Source organism: Otolemur garnettii, unplaced genomic scaffold, assembly GCF_000181295.1.
Source record: "Otolemur garnettii isolate 467f Iridium unplaced genomic scaffold, OtoGar3 scaffold00136, whole genome shotgun sequence".
NCBI classification, from domain to species: Eukaryota; Metazoa; Chordata; class Mammalia; order Primates; family Galagidae; genus Otolemur; species Otolemur garnettii.
In genome coordinates this window covers 570,468-577,441 of record NW_003852531.1, presented here as the reverse complement: position 1 = coordinate 577,441, position 6,974 = coordinate 570,468, and the positions used below count along the sequence as shown (strand labels likewise).

Genomic DNA, 6,974 nt, shown 5'->3' with positions numbered 1-6,974 from the left:
AGCTTGAGGCTCTTTCTCAAAAAAAAAGAGAAGAAACACAAAGAAGAAAAAAATCATGATGCTTATTCAAGAAACAGTAAATAATCTACAGGAAGGCCCACAATTCACTGTGAAAAGCTTTTATCATGAACTTAATAGGTAATAATACACCATAAAACATGAACCATTGATTTCCCATATGCATTTAAATGTACATGATCAGCCAACTGCACGTGGGAGCCTCAACACTTATACACGTTGCAAAAATTGTAATTTCCATGCAGAGGTTAAGATGTCAATCATCCTAGGTTTTTATTCTAGTTTCATTAATACATTGACAAATTAGTAAGGTCTTCCATGTTGGGAACCAAGAAAACTATAACTTACTTTTCAACCATAAGCCTTAAAGAGGCTACACCACTGTCATCTTGCCCAGCGACTGAGGAATCCACATGTTGTGCTCATCTGTTTTAAGAAACAAGTTATTCCACTGCACATGCCTCAATGTCACTCAGCAGAGAGGCCGATCATCAGTCACTAATGTATGGAGCTAGGATTGCTCTATCGGCTTTCCCCTGACATGTCTGTAATTATATAGAGAAGGGACCATGCTCCAGGGACATTTTCATCACTGTGAGTATAGGGCAGGGAGAGGGGTGTTGGGAGAGTGAGAGAGCATTGATGAATGAGGACAGCCTCGTACATGATCTTAATAATCAAGCTTGGCCATCTTATCTCCTGGCAGATGGAGTAACACAGGTTGTAAAATATTTTTAGACACTTAAGGGAAAGCAGGGTGGTCCAGAAGAAGCCAATGCCTAGAGCAGATGAGAACACCACCCACCCTCCTCTATCCCAGTAATGCTCAAACATCAGTGTGCTTAAGCACACAAAGACCTGGTTAGAAATAAAACTCTGCTATTCTTCTGCCTGCCATATACACACACACTAGGAACTCTGATTTTAAAATCCTGGGTGGGCTATCAGATACACTGCCAAGGACACAGCACAACCCCTGGGTGAAGGGCTCAACAGCAAATGGACTTTACCTAACAAATGCAAACAATGTAACCTAATTGCATGTACTCTTATATTTTTATTTTTTATTTTTTTGAGACAGAGTCTTAAGCTGTCATCCTGAGTAGAGTGCCATGGCATCATCGTAGCTCTCAGCAACCTCAAACTCTTGGGCTCAAGCGATCCTCTTGCCTCAGTTTTTCTATTTGTAGTGGGGAGGGAGAGTCTCACTCTTGCTCAGGCTAGTCTCGAACTCATGAGCTCAAGCAGTCCACCCACCTCGGCCTCCCAGAGTGCTAGGACTATAGGCATGAGTCACCTCACCCAGCCTATACCCACTCTCATATTAATCTGAGATTAAAAAAAAAAACAAAAAACCCTGGTGGGCCCAGGATTCTGCATTTTAATAAGCACCTTGGGTGACTTGCCAGCCGTCCTCAGACTGCCCTTTGAAGAACACTGCTATAGCCCCAGGGCAACGCCAGTGGAGAGACAATACGTAACCCCCACATCCCACTACCACCAACATCTTCACTTCTTTGGACCTCCTAAGAGTGTGACAAAAGCCCTGGGCCCCTTTCTCCCAGAAAAAGGCACTGACACATAGACACACATACAATACTTAGGGGACAAGCCCAGGGCAGGCTGTGAATCCTAAGAGCCCCACTTGACAAATTCGCATGCCCCTCACCCATCCCAGCCTTTTTTAAGAGGCTAAGATTTAAAAAGACAAATAGCTGTGCTTTGTGAGAAAAGAGTCGTGTGTTTCTAGCGATCTTAGCGGCAATAAGGGAGAGGTGGCCGATCTCACAACCTTCCATTATCTGCACAGCTGTATCGGTCTTTCTGCTACCAGCTATGCTGCTGCCCGTTGTGCTACAGACCTCCTTAGCCAAGAGAGGAATCCTGAACCATCTGGAGCCTGAACCAGAGAAGGAGATCATTGTTGAGGACTATGACGATGATGATCCTGTGGACTATGAGGCCGCCCAGTTGGAAGGCCCGCCACCAAGCTGGTACAAGGTGTCCGACCCTTCCTGTGGGCTCCCTTACTACTAGAATGTAGACACAGACTTCATGTCCTGGCTCTCCCCACATGACGCCAACTCCATCGTTACCAAATCTGCCAAGAAGCTCAGGAGCAGTAATGCAGATGCTGAGGAGAGGTCAGACTGTGGCCATGACAAGTCGGACAGAGATCGAGACCGTGTCTATGACAAAGTAGACAGAGAGAGTACAGGACAGGGAACGGGATAAGGACCATGGCTTTGACAAGGTAGACCAGGAAGAGGGCAAAGAACGGCGCCACCATCGCTGAGAGGAGCTGGCTCCCTACCTAAAGAGCAAGAAGGTGGTAAGCTGAAAGGATGAAGAGTTAGACCCAATGGACCCCAGCTCATACTTGGATGCACCCCAGGGCACACAGTCAACAGGAATCCCTAAGAGAATGAGGCTAAGACAGGTGCTGACACTACAGCAGCTGGGCCCCTCTTCCAGCAGCGTCCCTATCCATCCTCCGGGGCCGTGTTCCAGGCCAATGCTGAGGCCTCCTGAACCAAGGAGCAAGACTAAAGTGTCGCCCTCTCCAGGCCTAAAGTTTTTAATAAAAGCTATTCTGTGATCATATCCAAAAAAAAGACAAATACCTTATCAGTTGTTAGAGATCACACCTATATGGTAGTGTGTAAGCAAATACTTCTGTGTAGTTAAAAGTGTTTTATCTACTGGGCAGACCCAATAGGTAACTGGAAATTATAGCAAGAGCTGCCTATTCTATTTTGCCACTTCCAGGTCATTGTTCTCCTTCCATTACCAATGCAAATGTTTGAACAAGGTTTTCCATAAAACGCCATTGACCGCCACAACATTTTTCATTTTTCTACAATTACCTGGGACTACGAAGCTCCCAATAATTATGTAAAAAGCTAAGAATCCCCAATTAAAATCTTGAGTCTGTATAATTAAATTACTGCTAACTTTAAAAAAAAAGTGAAAAAGAAATCAAGATTTTATCAAACAAAGAGAAAAAAACAAAAAAAAATTATTGCTGTGCTCAAAGTATAAATCCATGGAAAGATAAATATAACCTCCTTCCCTTGAGAATAAAAAAAGGATGCTGTTAGTCTTTGACAGATCAAATAAGTAAGGTAAGAGGCTTGTTTTTTTAACACACCCACAAATGAGATTAGAAGATTAAAATAATGGGGTGGTGCCTGTGGCTCAAAGAGTAGGGTGCTGGCCCCATGTGCTAGAGGTGGCGGGTTCAAACCTGCCTGGCCAAAAAAAAACAAAATAAAGAAAATGTCTTAGTTAAAAAAAAAAAAGAAGAAGATTAAAATAACTAAGAACCTGCCCCAAAAACATACATAGGAACAAACAAATGAAGCCCTTAAAACCTTAAATGCACTGACTCATTAGCCTCCTGTGAGACTGGCTAAAAGCAAAACAGACGCTTTGCTCTGGCTGGGTATTAGTAGTCTTATGTGTCAAAGGTAGAAAGAAGCAGACTGCAGTTTCTAATTTACCAACTACATTCCAATAGCAAGAAACAAGCTCTTCCCAATTTTGCAATTTCATTGACATGTACTATGGATTTACCAAGGTCAACTGATCAACCAATCAATGGGTCCCCAGCAGAGAGACAAAGTCACGGGTGAGAGGCTTCTTTTTAAGCCTCTGGTGGAGTACTTTAGGACAACTGTCTATATAGAACCAAATTTCAATGGTAAAATAAATTTTAATGGTAAAATAAAAGCAATCCCTTGCAGCTCTCCACAAGGAAGAGGCCAGACTACCTAGAAACCTCTGCTGGGCTCCCACCCTTGCCTTCCAGTCAGATATTCAAGCTTTCTGCCCCCAGCCACCGACAAGGACCAGTATGGACTCTAACTGCTGGTAAGCAGTGGGCAAGGTGGAGGGGGTCAGCTCCACACCTAACCCACTCTCAGAGCACTGTGCTGATTTCGTAACTCATAGGAAATCAGATGTTCAGACTGAAAGGATCAGAAGCCAGGTGTGACTCGTGTGTGGTAAGACAGTGGGCCATGCCAGGTGCCAGTCTCACCCTGGGGGAACCCCCTGTGCAGCAGGCTAAGCCCAGAAGTGAGTGTTACTGGCACACCCACTGTGACACCACAACAAAGACTTAACAGCAACAGCAACTATTCGGCAATGAAGGAGCTTTGCTAAATTCCCACTTCTGTTTTAGTGACACGTCAGTATAAACAAAGCAGCACTCTCAGTCAATGTTTATTCGATAAATTAATGTGACGAAATGAACTAATATGATTGGAGTAAGTGGCAAGATCTGGTCACCATTCTGGCAGCCTGCCTTAGAGACACACTCCTGCAGCAAGTCAACAGCTGGAGCTGGGTCTGGGCCGCGTAAACACTCCGGCTGAAACCAACCGACAGCAGGAGACTGCGATCTAGAATTCAAGCCTAAGAAGAGTGACAAAGGAAGAATATATACATTCAAATAAACGCTCTTCCATGAAAAGATGCGAATATACTGGCATCGGTATATTCCTCCTTATATTCAGAACCCCTCTCACTGGATCTGCCCCTCAACCTGAAATGTACAGCAATTCAGAGCCCACCTTCATGCACCTGTGACGGGAGTGCCCGGCAGAAGCCAGCCAGCTGTGTGCCAGTCTGTCCTGTGAGTCACCTTCTGAAGCCCACAGCCCTTCGCCCCATCCCTGGAAACATAAATGCAGGAAGCCAAATGGAACTCTCTCCCCTCCCCTTTACTCTACGTATTCCTTTTGGATCCTTCAGAAGCCATGAGTGTCTCAATCTCGATGCCCCAAGGTCCAGCCACAGGATGGATGTGGCTGATGAGACAAGTATGGAGGAAATTATTAGTGAAGCGATGGTGGTACTCAGAGGAGCGTAAAATTAAAAGCTTCATAAAATAAAAGGCTTCATTTTTCACCGGTCAACTCAACCCAGTGATTTGTCAATAAATATGTGAGTTAATCCAAAGATGTGTATTTGAAAGTTCATTTTTTCAGGTCCTTCTAGGATTTCAATTTCGTGAGGTTTTCAATCACACTAAATAAATGAGAATGTAAATAATTAATGGCAACACGATGAACTAGGTGGGCCGTAAGCCCCAGGGAACGTGCCTGTCAAGGAAAAGAGCTTGTTCCTTACCAGGAAAAAACCACATCTGTTCCCCCATCCACATGAGGCCCAGGAAAACAACCCCCACACTGGGGAAGGGCACTTAAGATTAAAATAAGAGAAGAAAAAGTTCCTACCACAGGAACAGCACACTAGTGTGTTGAAATCTCCCCTATGCAGCCTCCCCCAGAAGAACTCCTGAGCCAGCAATCACGCAGTAGGTGACAATAATCAGGATATTTCTATCAGAACCATGTTCCCCCACAAAAATGCAACAGGAGAACAGCTCTGTTGGGTAATTCTGCTGATTCCACGTCCTAATCCCTTTGGAAGTGTATCCTTCACAAGAATGTAATGCTCTTCTTCCAAGTTCTCGTCAGGACATGGCATGGGTGCCCCTCACAGCAGGTGTCAATGTAATCACACCAGAGATTTGGCCACAGGAAAACACCTGATGCTGCAGTGGCCAGTTTCAAAGACAAGCAGAGATCTGGGGAAGGCTGGCAAGCCACTGGTCACCTTCAACAGCGCAGCCGCATCACAGAGAGCTCCAGGTCTCTTGAGAGTAAGATCCACCCCTCACTAAAGTACAAGTTTTAAAACTACAAAACAGCAAAATAACAGAATCTCTTCTCTCTTCCATATCCTTGAAGGTCAGCTAAAACCTCCAGTCCCCAGGGAGGTCCACCAAGCTCCATAGTGACAAAAGTGGCACTGCCTTCTGGGAGTTCAGGACATTCACTGACAGCACAGCACAGCCTGCTGGCCATGAGGCGCTGTTCCTAAACAAAGGGTGTGCTCCGGACATGGCTGTGAACAAGACTCAGGGAGCTTCTCTTTTAGGAGCAGTGTGGAAAGGTGAGAAGCAAGGATGGAGCAGCCAGCTGAGCTGGCTGGGTCAGAGCGGAGATGGAAGGGTCGGAGCACCCTAGAAGTGCGACGAGAATCCTGAGGGAGGGAAGAGCTTGGCCTACTCTCAGAAGGCAGAGACGGCAAGAGCAGGTGGAGTCTAAGGATGTCAGGGAGGACCCCCACAAAGCACGCAGGAGAGCCACGAACACCTGGCCACTCGGGCCTTGGCAAAGGACAGGAAGGAACTCTGGTTTCCAGCTAAATGCCCTTGGAAGGCACTGAGGCTGCGAAGGAGAAGTATGAAGTGTATGTATGGTCTTGTGATCTTTCCTAAGCTGTCTAGTGTTCTTTACCTCTTTCACTATCATCAGCCTTTCAGGTTTATGTTGCCCCCAATCTCTCCCAGGTGGCCAGGCTGAGTGATGGCACTTCTCTCTTCCTCATGGCACCCACCACACCAGTATATATCAAAATGACATTTGATGCTTATATACACAGATATATGTATGCACAGACACATGTGCAGCTACATGTGTGTACATGCTTATACATACAAACACATGCATGCTGCCTGTCACATGTGCATATACACATACATACACAGGTGCATACACACAGGAATATATACACTGCGTGGGCACACATACACACACAAACACACATGTACATATATTGGCATACATATACACAAAAAAAAACATATACACAAACATACACACACATTACCCATTTGTGCAGATGATTTAAAGAACCTATATTTGAAAACAACTTGCCAAAAGAACCATTTTTTATAATGTAGAAACTTGCCAAAAGAATCATTTTTCTATAATGTAGAAACTTGCCAAAAGAACCACTTTCTATAATGTAACGATAGTAGTTTTCACTACCACTTGGAATACAGTGGGAAAACAAAACACTTAGAATTAGGCTCAGCGCCTGTGGCTCAAATGGCTAACATACACCTGAGCTGGTGGGTTCAAATCCAGCCCAGGCCCACC

At 45.0% G+C, this 6,974-nt stretch overlaps 1 protein-coding gene and 1 pseudogene across 1 annotated transcript in view; one reads left to right on the top strand and one right to left on the bottom strand.

Annotated features, from left to right (window-relative positions):
- DTD1 (D-tyrosyl-tRNA deacylase 1) overlaps positions 1-6,974 on the bottom strand; it is a 210,213-nt gene that overhangs the window by 157,531 nt on the left and 45,708 nt on the right. The gene's annotated exons all lie outside the window — the stretch shown is intronic.
- Positions 1,763-2,568, top strand: LOC100965660 (annotated as a pseudogene).